At 40.7% G+C, this 18,404-nt stretch overlaps 1 protein-coding gene across 2 annotated transcripts in view; it reads right to left on the minus strand.

The window, feature by feature from the left end:
• RHOH (ras homolog family member H) overlaps positions 1 to 18,404 on the minus strand; it is a 44,350-nt gene that overhangs the window by 21,687 nt on the left and 4,259 nt on the right. The window contains exons 2-3 of one of the 2 annotated variants that reach the window (XM_045183026.2): positions 16,300 to 16,468; positions 12,897 to 12,982 (exon numbers count right to left, since the gene is read on the minus strand). The gene's annotated coding sequence lies outside the window, so the exon portion shown is untranslated. Of the gene's footprint in view, positions 1 to 12,896; positions 12,983 to 16,299; positions 16,856 to 18,404 lie in introns of those variants that run through there. The other variant, XM_045183025.2, reaches the window with a different exon arrangement.

The following is an 18,404-nucleotide window of genomic DNA, read 5'->3' on the forward strand; positions in this document are numbered from 1 at the left end:
CATCAAAATCACCCTGACAGGCTGTTTCAGATGTGTTCCCGGCCCCCCATGGGGCCATTCTTATTCAGTGGGTCTGGGAAGAGCCCAAGAAACTATTTTTTTTTTAATTTTTATTGTTATTCAAGAAAATATTATTAAAGCGCTGAGATGACTCAGAAGCACAGTCAGTTTGGAGAAACACTGTGAGAAGGCTAAGCACAGCTTTCTCAGGCAGCTTTTCATTTGACCTTCACAATTTGGGAAGTAAGGGTTATTATATTATTATTCTCATTGTACATGTAAAGCAGCTTCAGCACCCCAAAAAAAAAAATCCGCTCAAAAAAACAAAACAAAAAAAATCTCTCTTTTTCTACTTTCTTTTTCATCTAGTATAAACAAAGCAACAGAATTACAATAATTGATTAGCTCATAAACAATAATTTATGTCAGTGCTTTTTTTTGAAACCTCTTTTGGTCTTTGCAATGCCGAAGTAAGAGCCATCAAACAGCTTGCTTTGAACCTAGTAAAACTTCCCCATGACATCAGCCAATGTCTTTCTTCATCATTTCATTTTTGCCATTAAAAATAACATTAAAGATACTTTAAGGGACATGACCACCATATAATGGATGGACTCTGAATACCAAGTTCAACTGTAAAAAGATATTTTTGAAATGATCAGGGAAATATGATTATGGATCGGGTATTTGAAGATTCCAAAGGATTACTGCCAATTTTGTTAGGTGGAATAATGGCAGCATGGCAGTGCAAGAAAACTCTCTTGATTTTAGAGATGCACAGAGTATACGGGTAAAGTGACCTGATGTCTGAGATGTACATTAAACCACTTCAGCGAAAGAAGACAAATACATGAGACGAATGCCGCCATATCTTGACAGTTGCTAAATTTGGGTGATGGGCATATGGGGATGTTTAGATGTGTTCATAATTTTTATTATAAAACAACTTTTTAAAAAATCAACAACCTCACTTCCCCAAAGTGCCATTTCCCCCTTGTAAAGGCAAGTTCTCAGTGCTTATAAAACAGATTGCCAGTGAGCATAATTACGTATCAGATATCCCCTGTACCTCTGTTTTTTCTAATCTGTTCTTCAAACAGCTATGTTTTTTTCTTTAACTAATGGCCATAGAATATACTTATAATAAAAAAAATATTTGTTTACCTGAAATTTAACATCTAACTGACATTCTGTTTTTTTGTTTTGTTTTGTTTTAGATCTGCCAACTCTAGACACAGAAAAAAAGGGAAAAAGCCCTAATCAGGAGTCGGGGTATATGGGTTTGATTTCATCTCTGCCCCTGGCTTGGAACCAGCAGCAAGCTACTCGCCTTCTCTGGGTGTGCCTTCCAACATTCATAAAACTACAGGGTTTCATTCCAGCTCAAAATGCTATGAAATATGGATACTACTCTTATCCCAACTCTGTGTATAGAATACCTTTTAAACAAGTATATCTAAGGGACCGCTTCTCTTCAAGGGAACGTTAAGAGGGAAATTCAATAAAGCAAAGGCATATTGCCACCCAAAGATCAGGCTGGTAAGACAAGCCGTCCACAGTGCCATTCACTGAGTACCTCCCGGTTACCAGATCCTGAAGCAGGCACTAGCGTTGTATCCGCACAGTCCCACGTGGTAGAGAATATTATTCCCACGTGACAGATGTGATGACTGAGGCCCAGAGAAATTAAATAACTTGTTCCTGGTTAACTCCAGAGCCCTGAGCTTTACATGCAGAGAGGATCAGGCATTAGAAGGCAGAAGAAGACTGGTGGACAGCTTCTCGCTCTTAAGTTGGGCCTTTCGATTTTTCTCTTGTGAGTGAATCCCCCTCATGCTGGGTATATTTATGTTCAAGTACACATACAGTGGATGTTAGAACTGCAAAGAAAACAGAATTTCCAACTACTTACTGGCTCTCATTTCATCTATTGATATTCATCTATTTATTAATAAACCAGCTTTTCTTCATTGCTTCCTAGATGCACAGCACTTACACTGGACATTTTAAGAGATTCCCTGCTCTCCGGGAATTTAGCCCATTTGGGAGACAAGATACAGATGCTTGACTCAGACAACTAACAAGTAAAGACACTGGTACACCTAGTTACTTAATTAGATACACCGAAGAATGGAAACCAGCCAGAAACAAGATGGATAGAAAGAGGATGGAGGCATGCATGGGCTGGGGGCCCTGCAAATAACTTGTGGAGGACGCAGGACTTAATCTAGGCTGTGAAGGGAGGGATTTGAAAAGGTTGGAGAGGAAGGGAAAGGTCTTCTTGACAAGTGAAACCACCTAAGAATTCCCAGAGGAAGTGACTTCAGACACTTCAGACTTTCTCTTGAGGAGAAAGGAGTGTGAAGGGTAACAAGAGAGGGAACTGAATATGCAAATGCAGAAGACTGAGACCAAAGATGTGTTTAGGGCCCAAGTAGATCAGTGTGTCTGGACCCCAGACTATATACAGCTGAGGAGTGGTAGGAGATGAGAATGAGAAGTTGGACCTGGTGTCTTTATGGAATTGGAAACTACCAAAGGCTTTGGGGTAGAGTAATATGCTTAAGTTGATATTCGAGGGTGATTGGTCTAGCTGTAAAACATATGTTAGGTACAATGTAGTCTGCTCCATCCAGCCTACAAAATATATGTATATATGTATATATTATATATATATATATATATATATATATATATATATAGAGAGAGAGAGAGAGAGAGAGAGAGAGAGCACACACCCAGTGTACTAATACACAAGGATGAATAGTACACAGTTCCTACTCTTAAGAAGTTTACAGTCCAATGAGAAAAGACCAATGTTACAGGATAGTATGAGTTGTTCATTAATTTAATTTATGACATTATCTGTAACAGACATTGTTAGTTTTCTACTCAATATCTGTGCGTCTCTTTGTCATCAGTAACAGAATCCAATTTTGTTTGTAAGACAATGCTCAAAATCTCAGGAAAAGAATCATGCTTGGGCTAGGTTACTATTTCTCAACATTTTTGTTTTCATTATCACACCCCCTAAGAGCATTTTCAGACACTTCTTTCCTAATCACTCCACCCATGAAATTTTAATACCATAGATATACTATATCAGTCCATTTATGCATTGTATTTATATCTGTGCTTTATACATAAAGAGTCAGAGTTCCTTCTGCCCCCCCCAATACTATTCTCAAGAATGATAGCAGCACCACCTCACCCTCATCCACCACCCACCTGCACCCCATCCCTCCACATTCTTCACCCTCCCTCCTGTTTAAGAATGCACAGTCTAAGGCAATTAAAACAATTCTATTTCCTGTTTCCCCACCTTCTTTGGAGCTGGGGGGCAGTGCCATATAACTCAGTTCTAGCAATGACACAGGAGCTGGTAACTGTTTTGGAGGTCTCTGGGAAAACCTTGTTTTCCTAGAAAAAGCTACAGCCACTGCCAAGTCAGCCTCCTTTCCACCTTCAGCCGTGTACCCAGCTCCACGCCTCTCGATGGAGGAACAGGCTTGAAGCTGCAGCAGCCATCTTGCAACCATCATGAAAGACAGAGAACTGCAGAGACAGTACCACTGATGGACTGAACCAGTGACAGAAACACAGACTTTCCACTGCTTATCGTGTGGGGGAAATGAAGCCGGATTTCTGAGTTACTGTTAGTCGGGTGCTGTGTAGCTGGCAGCTGAAAGCATTGCTGACTGATGTGATGTCAGGGCCGTGAACAGCAGCTGTCTGACCGCCCGCAAGTTATTGTTGGACCGAAGCCGGAGAGAAGTGTGCGCAACCACAACAAAGAGTGTAATTGGGAATGTGACACCAACCAAACACGAGCTTTTACTCGCGTCTAAAAGGAAAACTTTCTCCTTCGCTAAACTGACCAGCTTTTCAAATAATTTTAAAATACTCCAACTAATATTTGACATTTGAAACGAATAAACTCTTAGATATTTGGCATTACTGTTAGACAAATGGCCTTGAAAGACTACAAGGTATTTTCTACTTTATGCCATAATGAATACATTTATGATTTGCACAACAAATATGTCTTTAAAACTATTTGAAAGTCGATTATTTCTAAATTGAATAGTTAAGATGCGTAAGGAACATGTGCTTCTTAAAGGATCCCTTTAGTAATCTTTTCACGTGTTAAAAATTTTTAAGTAATCATCTATATTCATCACTTGAATGTTTTATATTTTACTTAAATTCTGATACCAGCTAAAGCTAATTCTCTCCTATTTTAAAAATGTAAACCACTCACATACTATTTAATAACTCCAACATATCTCATTGGAAGTGATTCTCGATGGCTTACCCAGGTTCAAGATAAAAGAAATTCCAGCTCTGTCTAAAGCTAGAGATCCTCCAAATCTTAAAAGACAAAATTTAATTATCAGCTTAGAGCCTTCAAAGCATTAGCTTTCCTTCAAACTGTCAAAATAATCCTCATAGCAAAATCATTTTACTAATTTCATTATTAACCTCACACCTTAAAATGACTTCCTTTTTTTATTATAAAAATAATATATGCTACTTAGAGAAAAATACAGGAAAAAATAAAAATCATTTTAAAATATATAATCTTACATAGTAGATGATAGCTTTCAACATTGGCTTATCTACCTTCATATTCTAAATTCATGTATAAAATATATATAGGTCTCTTTAAACAAAAATATAGAATTATATACTCTGATTTTTTTTACTTATGTTTTTTTTAATACTTGATGAATATTTAATAAACCAACATATAATTTATTTAATTATACCTTTCTATTAGATATTTTAAGTGGTTTTTAGGCTTCTCTATTCTAAAAGAAAATGACTGTTGTAGAAAAGCTTTGATTTTATAATAATAAAACACCTCTTATTGTCTTCTTAGGAATAATTCTCATTCACTTATAGGTGGGATATAAAATGAAAGCAACCAATGAAAAAACAAAACTAACAAAGTCATAGACACAGACGACAGAACGGTGGCCCTGGGGGGAGGGGGTGAGAGGAGGACAAAGGAGTGAAAGGGACCATGTACGTGGTGACAGGAGGAGCCCAGGCTTGGGGTGTGAGCACATCATGATGTATACAGCTGCTGTACTGCAAAGTGTGCACCCGAAGTTTATATAATGTCATTAACCAATGCCACCCCACTAAATTTAATCTTAAAAACTGCCTATGATATCAACTTTAAAACATACACAAAAAGTAGAGATAATACATATATAAAATCCATTGTTCTCCATCCAGTTTCAACAGTTATCAGCTCATGTCTAATCTTGTTCCACCTCTCTCCATTCAGTTCCCCCATCTCACCTCTTCCCAACTCCTGACTGTACTGAAGAAAATCCCATATGTTGTATCACTTGATCTGTCAACATTTTAATGCATATCTCTAACAGACAAAGACTCTCCTCTTCCAACATAGCCTCAAAACACTAGAGTTCATTATTTGAAATGGAGAAAATTTTATTTTTAATCTTTTCCTTACTTTATAATTTTACAAAAATTCACTGATTTTGTTCTAGGATTTTTGTACACAGCCTTTGGAGAAGGTTTTGGAAATACAAATGAAGAGAACTACAGTTGAATCTTATAACTCATACATATTGCACTCAATATTATAGTATAAAATATATTCTGAAAATATTTTAAAATTTATTTTTACAAAATTAAAACATAATTTTGTAACTTGATACTTTATTATAAAAGTCATTTCATGTCAATAAATATGGACTGACATTACTTTCTAAAGGTGTATAATATATAATAATTCATTTTACTCACCGCCTTAATGCTAGATATTTAGATTGATTGAACTCTATCCCCAATGTAGTAATTAATGAAATAAATATTGAACCTCAATTGTATGAGACACTGTATTTGGCACTGAAGAGATGAAGGGGAAACACAACACACACACACACACACACATACACACACAGGGAATAATTCTTAGAAGTAGTCAAAGACCATGAACATTTTAAGGTTATGCATTCATCCTGCCCAGGTACTTGCAATTTTTTTGGAAAAAAGGACGTCCTAAAGCCATCCAAAAATAATTTAAAATAATAATTTAGAACAGAGAATATTAAGTGGCAAGAACAAGGGATCATTCAACTCTTTTTCCGACTGGCTGGCGATACTCTTTATAAATTGTACTTTGGCTCATATTTTATACAAAAGGAAAAAACTTGAAAATAATTTTAAAGATCCTGATAAAGACTCTGAAAGACCATGAAGGTAACTGAATTTGTTTTGTTATTTATCCTGTATTCTACCTTAGTAATTAGTTTGTTAAAGATCTGGTATTTAAGAATGGTTAAACACTCTCAAAATTGGCAGAGAAATGAAAAGTAATTATAATTAGTACATAAAATAATGAGCTACATACCTGTTGAGAAATAAAACCAGTCATGAGCAAATACAGAAAGGACGAAGCACTAAAATGTAAATCCCAAATAGCATGAATGAGTGTAGGAAACTTTCCAAAGTCTGATCATTTCAGCTCTTTAAAGAAAGGACCAGTAAATGGGAGGAAGTTTTAAGATAATATAACTTCATAAGATTGGTTGGTCACAGATTGAAAAAAAGTGAACGTGAACTTAGGCTGATTTTTTTTTTCATGAGTACAACTGTACAATCTAGTTTTTAAACTGAAAACCGCAGGAGTCTGGTTGCTACTGGCAGAGAGACTTTTCCTTTTCCTTCCATGAGTGCATGCTGGGTCTTCCCTGTGTGGCGTGTCAAGTGGGTGGCCCTTGGGGAGACCCAAAACTATCGGTTGGAATTTTGGACTTTTGATCCAAGTTTTACATAGAATTCCTCTGCTACAGTGAAAAGAAAAAAAAAAACCCTCCATGTTTTCATGGCTCTAGAATTTAATAGAAACATTGCCTCAATCCACATTTTGAAATTGCTTTTCCTGAGATGCAGATGAAAAAAGGGAAGAAAGCTATGGGACACAAAAAGATACCATAGTTGCCCTTTTTTAAAAAGTGAATGAATTCTTTATTATTTTTTTTTTTACTTTTTTTTGCTGTTCAAGTACAGTTGTGTCCACTTTCCCCCCACCCCTCCAATCAAGTGATCCTTCTAAGCATCAGCTGAATTTCTATTCCATTAGGAAGCAATGTTTAAGCTTCTTTCTATGGATTCGCACATTTTGGAGAGCAAGCACTAAGATGATGGCATTTTTAATATATAAAAACTTAATTACTTATAAATAAAACATGTACTTAATTTAAAAGCTATATGCCTCATTTACTGCAATGAACATGTATTACTTTTACATTTTTAAACTCAAGATTATTACAGATCTTTATCTGCTCTTACCAGGTATTCTGTGTATAGGAATATAGTGACAATATTATTTTAGCAGATGTAGGAAATTGTGGTACTGGCAATATGTAAGTTTTCTCTACCTCTTCCCCTCCTATTTCCTGTACATATGTCCAACACTCCCTTCTAGTCTCTCATCGCAACCAGAGGAAGAAAGAGAGAGAGACTGTCAATACAAAGTTCAGCAAGTTACTATCCGAAGATATTGGAGCTTGAGGAATATCAGGTCTCACACAAAAGAACAAACATACCAAACAGGATTTCTAGACCTCTTAAGGGCTTTTGCAATTGATGGCAGTAGTTTTACATTATTTAAATTTGAGTCTAAATATGAGGCTTTCCTTCTACTTGTTAGAATAATCACAGGCATTCTTACACTTCTCAGGCATGGTTGAGATCATTTGGAGCTCATGTTGGATTAAGGACAGGCAGAATTTTTTTGTGGCAACTGAGAAAAAGGCTCTTGAGGAGCTGTGTGTGTTTAGAAGTGCTCAGGAGCAACAGAGGGAAAAGCGAAGGAAAAGTAGGGGTCCTGCCCGAAAGGAAGGATCCTCCAAAAGAAAGGAAACACCTCAAGGGAGAGAAACGTGCCAGTCCATTCTCTGCATCATTACTGTTACGTTACTCCGTGTAGCGACAAAGCAGGAGACGCTGCCTCCAGGAGACGGGGGGTAGAGAGTTTGCTCCTGGTTTGGTGTACATGGAACATTTCTGTTTTGTGGACTGTAACTGAGGATACTATGATACAGTATTGTTACTCAGATGCACTGAAAAATACACTGAATACATTGAATGGAAGTTTGTAGGAGACCTAGTCATGGATGTACAATAATTAAAATGGTTGTAGAAGTTGAGGTGCTCTCATTACTTGAGTATATTTGTTATAGATTTTTTTTGGCCTCAAAGGTTTATAATTCTCACATTATGCCAGAACAAGAGAGGCTTGAATCATATTTCACAACTTATTTAGCCAACTGCATATACTTTCTCTCTGGAGGGTTGCAGATAGGGTGTCTCCTGTATCTCCCCACTCTACGACCATGAACAGGTAACACGGTCTCATCAATGTCAGCAGAATTGGCTAATTTAGACAGACAGATTTTTCAGGGAACCCCTATCACAGTCCAAGTGGATGGGAGATTAACAAGGCATGAGCTTTCAGCCCAAAGCACCCAGTGGCCCAAATTGCAAGTCAGATACCCACTAACGGAAGATGGCTAACTGGGCTTCCGTGGTCTAAAGGCTACACAGGAAAAGGACTATCTTCAAAGTCAATCAGGGCCCAAACATGTGTTCAGCTTCAGTTAGGAAAGCCTACATTTCACACTCAGAAGCAAGCACATTACACACTGTCTAAAGCCTTTCACCTCTAAAAGCAGCCCGGCTAGGTCCCTGGTGTGCGCCAAGGGTGGCGGACAGCCCCCACACCGCTCACTGCGCTCTGCAGCTGGCCAGACCAGCTTTTACAACCCGGCTGTGTGTCTTGTGCTATCCAGGTACTGCATGACAGTAAATAAGACATTAAAGTAGAATCTTGAGAGATGGCTTTCCCAGGTAGGAACTGACCCTGGCTTAACACAAGAGAGTTCAGAATTAAGGACTTAAAACGGCCACGTGTTCTCTGAAAAGAAGCAACTGTAGCCCCCATGTTTACTTGACTTAAGGATGCTGTGCTATAAAATGACACACATCAGCCATCTCGTTCTCATTTCAGTCATCAGTTGAAGAGTCAGCACTTCTCTTAAGCAGCTAAACCCAACACCAGCAGTAACCAGAACTTTCTCAACATCTGCAAGGACTGCTCAGCTGTACTGCTGCCTCTGTGCGGGAGTCATTCATCTGAGGCCTCTACTGGGAGCCCATAGGTGGGCTTCAGAGGGCCCCTAACCCCCCTAAAAATTCTAAATGTGCACTTCCTGTGTAGGCGCTTTTTCTCAAGGAGAAGGTCTTTGGTTCACATCAGATTCTCCAAGGAATGTGTGACCAAAAAGCAATTCGGAAACACTTCTCTAGTGTACGTCAATCAGTTCATGAAAAACTCTGTGTGCGAAGTGGGGCTACGACAGGCAGCGGGTGCTTGTGGAAGGCGTCAAACCCTTGTCCCTCCACCACACCCTAAGCTGCACCCCCAGTGGAGGGCTGTTGTTGTATCACTCCCAAGAGACACGTGACACTGAGGATAGGGAATGTGAAAACTTCTTTAAGGTAAAAGAATCATCTTCAGTGTAAAGTTGGAGCAATTCAAGATGTTAAAGGCTGTTTGAGAGCTTATGGCTATCGCCAAAGTTGTCCCGGAGCTGGGTGAAGTCGATACCTCGGCACCATGGCTTCTGCCGTGGCCCGGTCGTTGCTCTCTGTGTTTGTTTTGTGGTGTGCTGTTGTTATGGCATTTGTCTCATCACCAAAGGTCTATATATTAAGTATATTTCATCAGCAATTGGACTTTCTTTCCTTCCTTCCCAAAATGTTTTCTGGACAAAGCATATTCTACTCAAGTCCATTCTTGATCGCCACCTCCCAGTGGTTTGTAACAGAGTGTTTGTGGGTCGGAGACTCTCCCTGTGATCATTTCTCTCAGTGCTGCCAGCTTGTCGTTCCCCCGTTCACAACCTCCCTCACCTGGTCCAAATGCCTGTATAACTGTGCAAGGGCATTTTGTGGTACAAATGATGTTCTTTTAAGGAGTGTAAGTATAGCCTCCTGTTTTCAGTTTGTTTCTACAGATTTAATCAATAACCTACCTGTCCCTTCTGGACTTCCTCTGTTATCACACTCCTTTTACATCATAAGCCCTCAGACCCCAAGCTTCAAGGTTACAGCCTCATCCCCAGCGCGTGCGCGCACGCGCGCGCACACACACACACACACACACACACACACACGCAGAAATACACATGCCCTGGGCCAAACCAACCTATTACCTCCAATGCTTCTCAAAGTGTGACCTGCAGACCATTCATAACAGAATCTTTATGGGGTGGGAGGACTTGTTAAAAACGCATATTCCTGCCAACCCACAGGGCAACTGGATCAGAATCCATAGAGGTGGGATTTAGCAAGCTACATTTGTTAACATGTCCCCCATCCATCCAGGTAATTCTTAAATACACTAAAAATTTGATTTTGAACCCTGATTAAAAGAACCATTTCCTCTCTGGTTTGAGCCCTATTGTTTTCAGGGATCTCAGTGAAACTATTTACACATCCATCTTGCTCATCTCTGAGATCAGCATCCCCCTGTCTCTCTCTCTCTCTCTCTCTTTCTCTCTCTCTCTCTCTCTCTCTCTCTCTCGCCTTTGCCAGTAGCTCTCCTGTAGTCTATTTCTCAGCCTCTGCAGCCCACCTTAGCAAGTCCTCAGTACCCAGCCACTCACTTCTTCCCTCATCCTGAGCTGCCCTAAAGAAACCTCCTTAGCATCTATCGCGCCAGACTGCCTGGACCCAGACTCCCTTCACTACGCCCTGCCCAGGGATTCACAGGACATGTTTGCTTGTAAAAGGCAGGCACCCACCTGGTCCACAAAACACCTTGTAGCTTTCCTCTTAAATATTAAAAACTATTTAAGATCACTTACATACAAGCTCTCTCCACATTTTTAATTTTTGTAAAGATTTTATTTATCTATTTTTAGAGAGAGGGGAAGACAGGGAGAAAATGGGGGAGAGAAACATCAATGTGTGGTTGCCTCTTGCACTCCCCCAACTGGGGACCTAGCTTGCAACCCAGGCATGTGCCCTGACTGGGGATCGAACTGGCGACCCTTTGATTCACAGGCTGGCACTCAATTCACTGAGCCACACCAGCCAGGGCTCAACATTTTTTAAAGCATACACACCACTACTACAATAAATGAAGTAAAAACAAAATTCTATTTTACCATTCTAATACACCATATCCTCCCATTTAATCCTCACTCATAATGAAACCAAAATGTAAGTGACATTTTTAACTGTGAGTTTCTAATTTAATACCATATCAAATATATTTTTATAACTACCATAACTATGACCTTCCATCACTACAAAATACTCTGTGAATGAATGCCGTCAGAATCACTATTGCTTATTTAGGTTATTCTCAGATTTTGCTGTTACAAATGATAGTAAGTGAATGTGTTTACACATGTTATTTTCTCCTTCTTTGAATTATTCATTTAGAGAAAATTCCCAGAGATAGAATTAATAGATAAAAGTGTGTGAGTATTTTAACGGCTCTTGACACATATTGCCAAGTTGCCATATTTGTATTTGGCTCCTCAGCTTATCACCACAATTCCATGCTGATGATGTTTAATAGGCTCTCCTCCACAAAAAAAAAAGTTTGAAGAGCCTGATTGATAGTGTTTGCCAATTTCTCTGGTGTAGACACTCCTTCCGTGACCAGTTTCAAGCTACCGACATGAAGTCACTAAATGGAGGCTGGAAAGAGAGGCTCAGTGGCGCACCACGATATAGTATTTCTACCTACAAGCAAACTGCAGTTAATAACGTCAAGAGAGAGATGATAGTGAAATGTAGTAAATAATTAGGAAGTAATAAGTTTTAAGTATTTATTACCTTTCTGTTAATAAAACGTATTTAACTGAGTTATATAATTTAGTTTTAATGGTGGATGTGTTTAACAGCTAGCTTGCAGATTTTCTGGAAATACTATAACCAGCTCTTGCAAGCAAGTGCAGGCAGGCTCCTGCATACCACAAGTACCTCACTTGATATTTCGCAAAAGCACGTCTTTTTTATTTATTTTTTTTCTTTTAAGCCACTGGAAATTCACCTTATTCCCATCTGTGTCACAAACAACAGCCATGCTTTTAGGGTAGCAGACTGTGCAAATACATAAGGAATAAAATATAGTGTAAATAAAAGACAGAGAAAGTGTATTTGGGTCAATTAATTCTGTCCACCATCCCCCACACTCGCTTCATGCATTCATCTTACTAGCCTTTTCCCATGAGGTCACCTATAGAAACCACTCGGTCATTTATTTACTCGAACAATGGCTGAATAGATGACTATATGTAGTTGTCATGGCAAATGTCATGAGAACCCTATTACATGTCACTTAACCACCGTCTTCCTGGGTGTTCTTTTCTACGAAATGGGGAAGAGGCCACTGCTGACTTCATTTTTGCAAGAAGCTAAGTGTAGAGATAAGAAGGCTCTAAGAAGCAATTGAGCATTCCGTAATGTTTTGAAATTCTCTCCCCAAAGTAATTCATTAGTATTCTGTTTTACTGGAAAAGAGAAATTGGGAGGGTGATTTGGCACTTTCCCCACTGAAAGCAAATTCCTTTCTTTGGGCTCCCCTGGCGTAATAATGAAGAGCCTCGTGTGTGTAAAACACTTTAGAACTTTTTAAGTGGCATCCCACCTGTGTGTGCTAAAACGTAAATATGGCCGACAGGAACTCTCCACCTGCTCACACCCTTGACTCAGTCATCCCACTCCCTGGAGCTCTCCTCGGAAATCAATTCAAAACAAAGGAAAATACTTTTGTGTGGCCATTTAATCTCAGTAGGGGGAAAATCATTCTGTCTCATCTCGGCACTTACTCCACTTACCATCTCTGCGCTTGCAGCCCTGGGGGGAGAGCTCTGGATTGGTGGCTCCTGATTGCTCATCGGTGGAACAGCTGCCTCCAAGTCACCTGGGGGAAAGAGTTTGTTCTTGTTATCACACGGATTCCTGGCCCCCACTCCAGGGCTGGGATGTGACACATGAGAATTGCTGGTCTTTAAAAGCTGCCCGGGTGGTTTGAGGAATGATGATCCTGGGCCAGAGCCAGACAAATCCAATGGGCCTGACCAACTCTCCAAATCAGGGGAACAGAATGACATCTTATACAAAGCGTCCAGAAGTTGCTCAGGGCATTCAAGCAGCTGCTAGAGTCAAATGACTAAAGAGCTAGGAGGAGGTTTTGTTTCTGGCACCCACCCACCTCCCTCCATTCACCCTGCCCGTCTCCCACTGCCCACCCCGGCACCCAGTACTGCCATACTGCGTGCCAGCATGCTCCACTTTGGCACCCATCCTGACTCGGGCCCATCCCTTTCCACACACGAAGCCCCAAACTTCCCTCTCTTATGTTAGCAGCGGGGCTCTAGAAGGGAAACAGTATTACCGCTTGACTAAAGTAGTAGGCACATATAAATGAGAACCTCCTGCATAATGAACATATAGGCCATATTTGAAAGTTTAAAATGGGGCTTATTGACCCAAAAGAATCTCTCATCTGGAGAGTGGCACGGAAAAGCAGGATGCTTCTTAATCTTGTTTTTCACCCAGGCCCCAAGCATCTAGAACCCAAGCAAGCACGCTGGGCACTCATTGTCAAAATGGTCCCAGCTCTCGAATAGAGATGGATTTTTAGCTATGCCTTGCTAGCACTAAAATTAAAATAAAATTCACTAATTTAACTTAAGCTGACCAAGGAAGGTCATTCTCTCTGCTTCTAATTTCAAACCCTTCTGTAACTCCATCCAAAGCTCTCAGAGAGACACGTCTGCCTCAGAGGGCCAAAATAACACGGAAGTCACTCAGAGTTGTCTTATGGTCTGAGACTCTGATAATGGAAAGGCTCAAAATATCAGTTTCTAATCTCTTCTCTTTTTCATATGTATCATCCCTATGAAACACCCAGCCCTGTGCCTATTCCATACCTGGTGCTCAAAATATATTAATTCCCAGCCTCTGCCCATCAGCCCCATTTACTTTACAGGTATTTCATTCCAAGGCAAGGGACCAAAGCATTCGAGTGTCCCTAGATAAGTCCTTAATAAGAATCATAATAATTACATTTATTGAGAGTTAATTTTATGCCAGGTACTACGCTAAATGCTTTACATATTTTTATTTCAGTTTATCCAAAAAATAACCCTATAACGTAGGTACTTTCAGTTATTATTACAACTACTTCACAGTTTACTTTTGAACCTGAGGATTTAAGAAGTTCAGTAACGTGCCCAAGTTTCGCATAGCTTAGAGGGGAGAGACGCAGGCTTCAACACAACGCAGTCTGGCCCCAAAGTCTGAGTTCTTCTTCACCATGCTAGATTTTTGTCATTATGTGGACATAGAGATTTCATGGTCCAGGAACATAAAGTGCCCCAAATCATTAGGAAAAGAGCGGCAGCATGCCCACAGCATCTCTTTCAGCTCTGCAAAGGAAATACTCATATTTCATGGAATTTTTGGACTGGCTTTTTTTTTTTTAATCCTCACCTCAGGACATATTTTCATTGCTTTTAGAGACAGGGGAAGGGAAGAGAGAGAAACATTGATCGGCTGCCTCGCGCCAGTGCCCAGATGGGAGATCATACGTGCCTGGACTGGGGATCAAACCCTCAACCTAGGTACGTGCCCTGACTGAAAATCAAACCCGCTACCTCTTAGTTACTGGACGATGCTCAAACCAATTGACCATACCAGCCAGGTCTGGACAGCCTGTTGAAGGACAGAGATTTTCCTGACATTGGCCAACCCACTTGTCCTCCCAAGAGGAAGGCTACTTTAATTACCAGACGATTGAAGAGTCTCCTTATAATGTGGTAACCAGAAAAATGGAGGTCTTACAGGTACCCCAAGACACACAACCCTTGCTCTACATAAGTGGGGTACTAAAGGAAGACAGTAGAGGACAAGCGGGGGAGCCACGGATGTGGAGATGCATAAAGCAGCTCCACGGACAAGGAGGCAAGCGTCTCGGGGCTCCTCCTCAGGCCGAGTTCCCTGTGGGCTGCGAAAGCTGAGACAGAAGCCTGAGGACAGGAGAACACTGGGAAACTACTCAAATGAGTCTGCTCCCCTCAGTAGCCTCTGACGGTTCTCCATACCTGTCTGCATGTTCACCTTCCAAGCTTGTTCCCCGCCAACGTGTAAAACAGACTTTCTGCTTTTCTTAGGCCAATCTCCTCAACTGGACGGTCATCTCCTCCTCAGCCTCACCTTCATGCCTTTGCCTACCCAGTCCCCTCAGTGTGAATTAACCTCCTTCTCCTTCTACTCAAAGCTCCTATCTTTCCAAGGCCCGTGTCTGCCAGACTGTGCCAGATTCAAATGCCCTTCTTGGAACTCCCGTAACTCCCACAGCTGTGCCACCCCATTCATTCCTCACTTCATTCCCATCTCACACTGCTTCCCGAATTTTACTTCTTACACGACTACAAAATAATAAGGTCCTTCAAACATAAAGAATTTAGAAATTCTTTGTATTTATCTTACATCCTTCACAGCACCAGCTTAGAATTTATAATTGATTATTGACTACTTGCTGTTGACTTTAATGGCAGTTTTAATAAAGTACCTAATGCTAGTGATTTCCCAAATTTTATTTACTTACAACCCAGGCTACTGACTGGTACCTCACAGCAATATGTGAAACAGAAAAGCTAGAAATTCCAGGTCCAAATCTACATCATTTGGATTTTGGTTGTTTCTCTTCTGAATTAGAAAATTTTAAAACTCCTATTTGCAAAACTTTGGGAATCTTTAGATTTACTTCATCAAACGTAGGGTGATATTTATACTACCCATTAAAAAATGTTTAACTATAATTGACATACAGTATTATGTTAGTGTCAGGTACACAACATAGTGATTAGACACTTATGTACCTTACGAAGTGATCGTCCCCAGAGAGCCCGTCTGACACCGTAGCAAACTACCCAAACTCAAGCTCAGTCATAGTTGATCACAAGCCTATCAATTCTCTAGGAGAATATCTGAAAAACCAAAATCCAACTATTACAACATGAATCATTTCAAAAACTACAGGCATCACGTTAGGACCTGGTAGGGGAACAGTTGGACATCAGAGCAACCCCAATTCTTCCTATAATGCCATTCCATGCTTTACAACAGGCAGAACAGGACAATTAGTATGTTTAGCCTAGAATAAAAGCTAAATAAAATTAGAAGATTTCTTTTCATACCAAAGAAATATTTTTAAAGAAGCAAAAGTCTTACCTGTTGTAGAATGCCAAAAACATCCTTGATACCAAAATGACTGACTCCGGAAGTCAAAGCTGTTCGGTGCAGGTAAGTAAAAACAAAAGCAGCCAAGCCCTTTTTCACCGTGATGGTTTCCTTCTAGGATCTACCTTTCCTTCCTCCCCAAGAATAAAACTGGTTCACGCTGGAAGATTAAAAAATATAAGAGGTAGGCAGGTAAGAATTCCAGCCCAAGACGGTTGGGTGAATGTGCGTGGTGACTGGGGCGCCAGGAACCATCCGAATGTGACAAACGAGGTTAGCAAGTTCCTGTGTATAAGCCCATTTCCTGTAGCCGGCTTCTGCGAAGAAGGGGTTTCATTTGTGTGGGGTTTCGTGGTGTGTGTGTGTGCACGGGCGGGCCAGAGTGCACACGTGCGTCTCTCTCCATGACAAGGTGAAAATTCCCCAGATAGGAGGCAGACCAAGACCTTTGCTGCGTAGCTGGATTTGTGTTTAATATATCAACCCTCCTGGGCCATTTCTCCTCCCTTGTCTCTCCATTTCCCACCAGCAAATCACCCACATAGAACAGGAAAGAAAGGGTGAGAAACCAAGATGATTTCTTAAGGATGTGAAATAAAGCAGAAAAAAAAAGAAGAAAAAGTCCGCCCCACTGACTGGTCTTGGTTAATTTAAGCTTAGGAAAAAGTACCTTAGAACTTACAAGTCAACCTAATGAACATACTATGGAGGGAAAGCAGGAGGTGGGTGGTTTGCTTTGCTTTCCTTTATTAATAACTACCAATTTAGAAGTTGGTAATATTAATAATTTAGAAAAAAACAGACTCCGCCATAGCAAGAGCTCAAGCAGCCCAGCCACGCATTCACCCTTTTATAGACCAGCACCTGTGTTGTGAGGGACGTGACTGCGAGTTGTTTTCAGACTCAGAGTTTCGTTACTTGCCTTCAAACACAAATTTACTTGTTTTGTCCTCCAGTGCAATCCAGGTGTAGAGACATCTGCATTTAGATGATGGCTAAAGTGCCTAACCTGACAAATTTAATTTTCATGATGTGTTCACAATGCCCATGCCTCAAATCCCTGAATAATCACAAACGCTACTGCCAGGGTGAAATCTTGGTCAAAATACCGACATGCCCTGAGGACCAAGTCGACTCCACTCAAGTCAACAAATATGTATAGAGCCCCTACTATGTGCAAAATCAAGTCTCGGCGCTGGGTGCTGGGGTCGGGTGAGGACACGAAGATGAAGGAGATGCAATTTCTCACTCATAATGGACAAAAGCAAGGGAAGGAGAAAGACACAGACGTAGAGGAGATGCTGCGAGTCAGCGTCTATTTAAGCTGTCACAAAGAATCCTGGGAGGCAAGGGTCAGGTAAAAGGAAAGCATATTAAACCGTTTTCCCAGTTAAAATAGCCACCAAACATTGGCATGAATTCCCATAATAGTCCAAGGAGCCTCGGCTGGCTTCCAGGAGGCCCCAAAGACCATTACTTGTGGGCCATCTTCATTGTCGCGGGCTCATATGTTAAGCACCTGGTACTGTGCACTGAAGAACAAAAGCCAAGACAGATCTCCTGTCTTCACAGTACCTATGTGCAAGAGTGGGGAGACAAATAAAAATATTCAAGCAACTGCAATAATTACACATTGGAGTAACTAGTACAGAGGAATCAGAGAAGAAGCTGACTTAGAGAGCACAACACGACCTACATTCTAGAGGGGTCGGGAGGGCCTCTTCGAGTAACTGGCGATAAAGCTGAGACCTAAAGCTGTGACTTGAAGATGGGTATAATAATGAAAATTATCTGAGAGGCTTTAAAAAATACTAGTGCCTCGCCCTGACCAGTTGGTTGGGCGTTGTCCCACAAAACAAAAGGTCACTGGTTCGATTCTGCGTTCAGTCCAGGTCAGGCGTGTACGAAAGACATCTGATCGGTGTTTCTCTCCCACATCAATATTCTCTCCCTGTCTTTCTCTCTCCTTTCCTCTCTCTTTAGTTAGTTGGAGCCTTGTCCCACAATGAAAGGATTTGATTTCTGGTCAGGACACATGCCTGGGCCACGGGTTCAATCCCCAGTCTGGGTGCTAATGCTCCCTGGCCTGGGTGCCT

The sequence above is a fragment of the Desmodus rotundus genome, chromosome 4 (genome assembly GCF_022682495.2).
Source record: "Desmodus rotundus isolate HL8 chromosome 4, HLdesRot8A.1, whole genome shotgun sequence".
Classification (NCBI taxonomy): domain Eukaryota; kingdom Metazoa; phylum Chordata; class Mammalia; order Chiroptera; family Phyllostomidae; genus Desmodus; species Desmodus rotundus.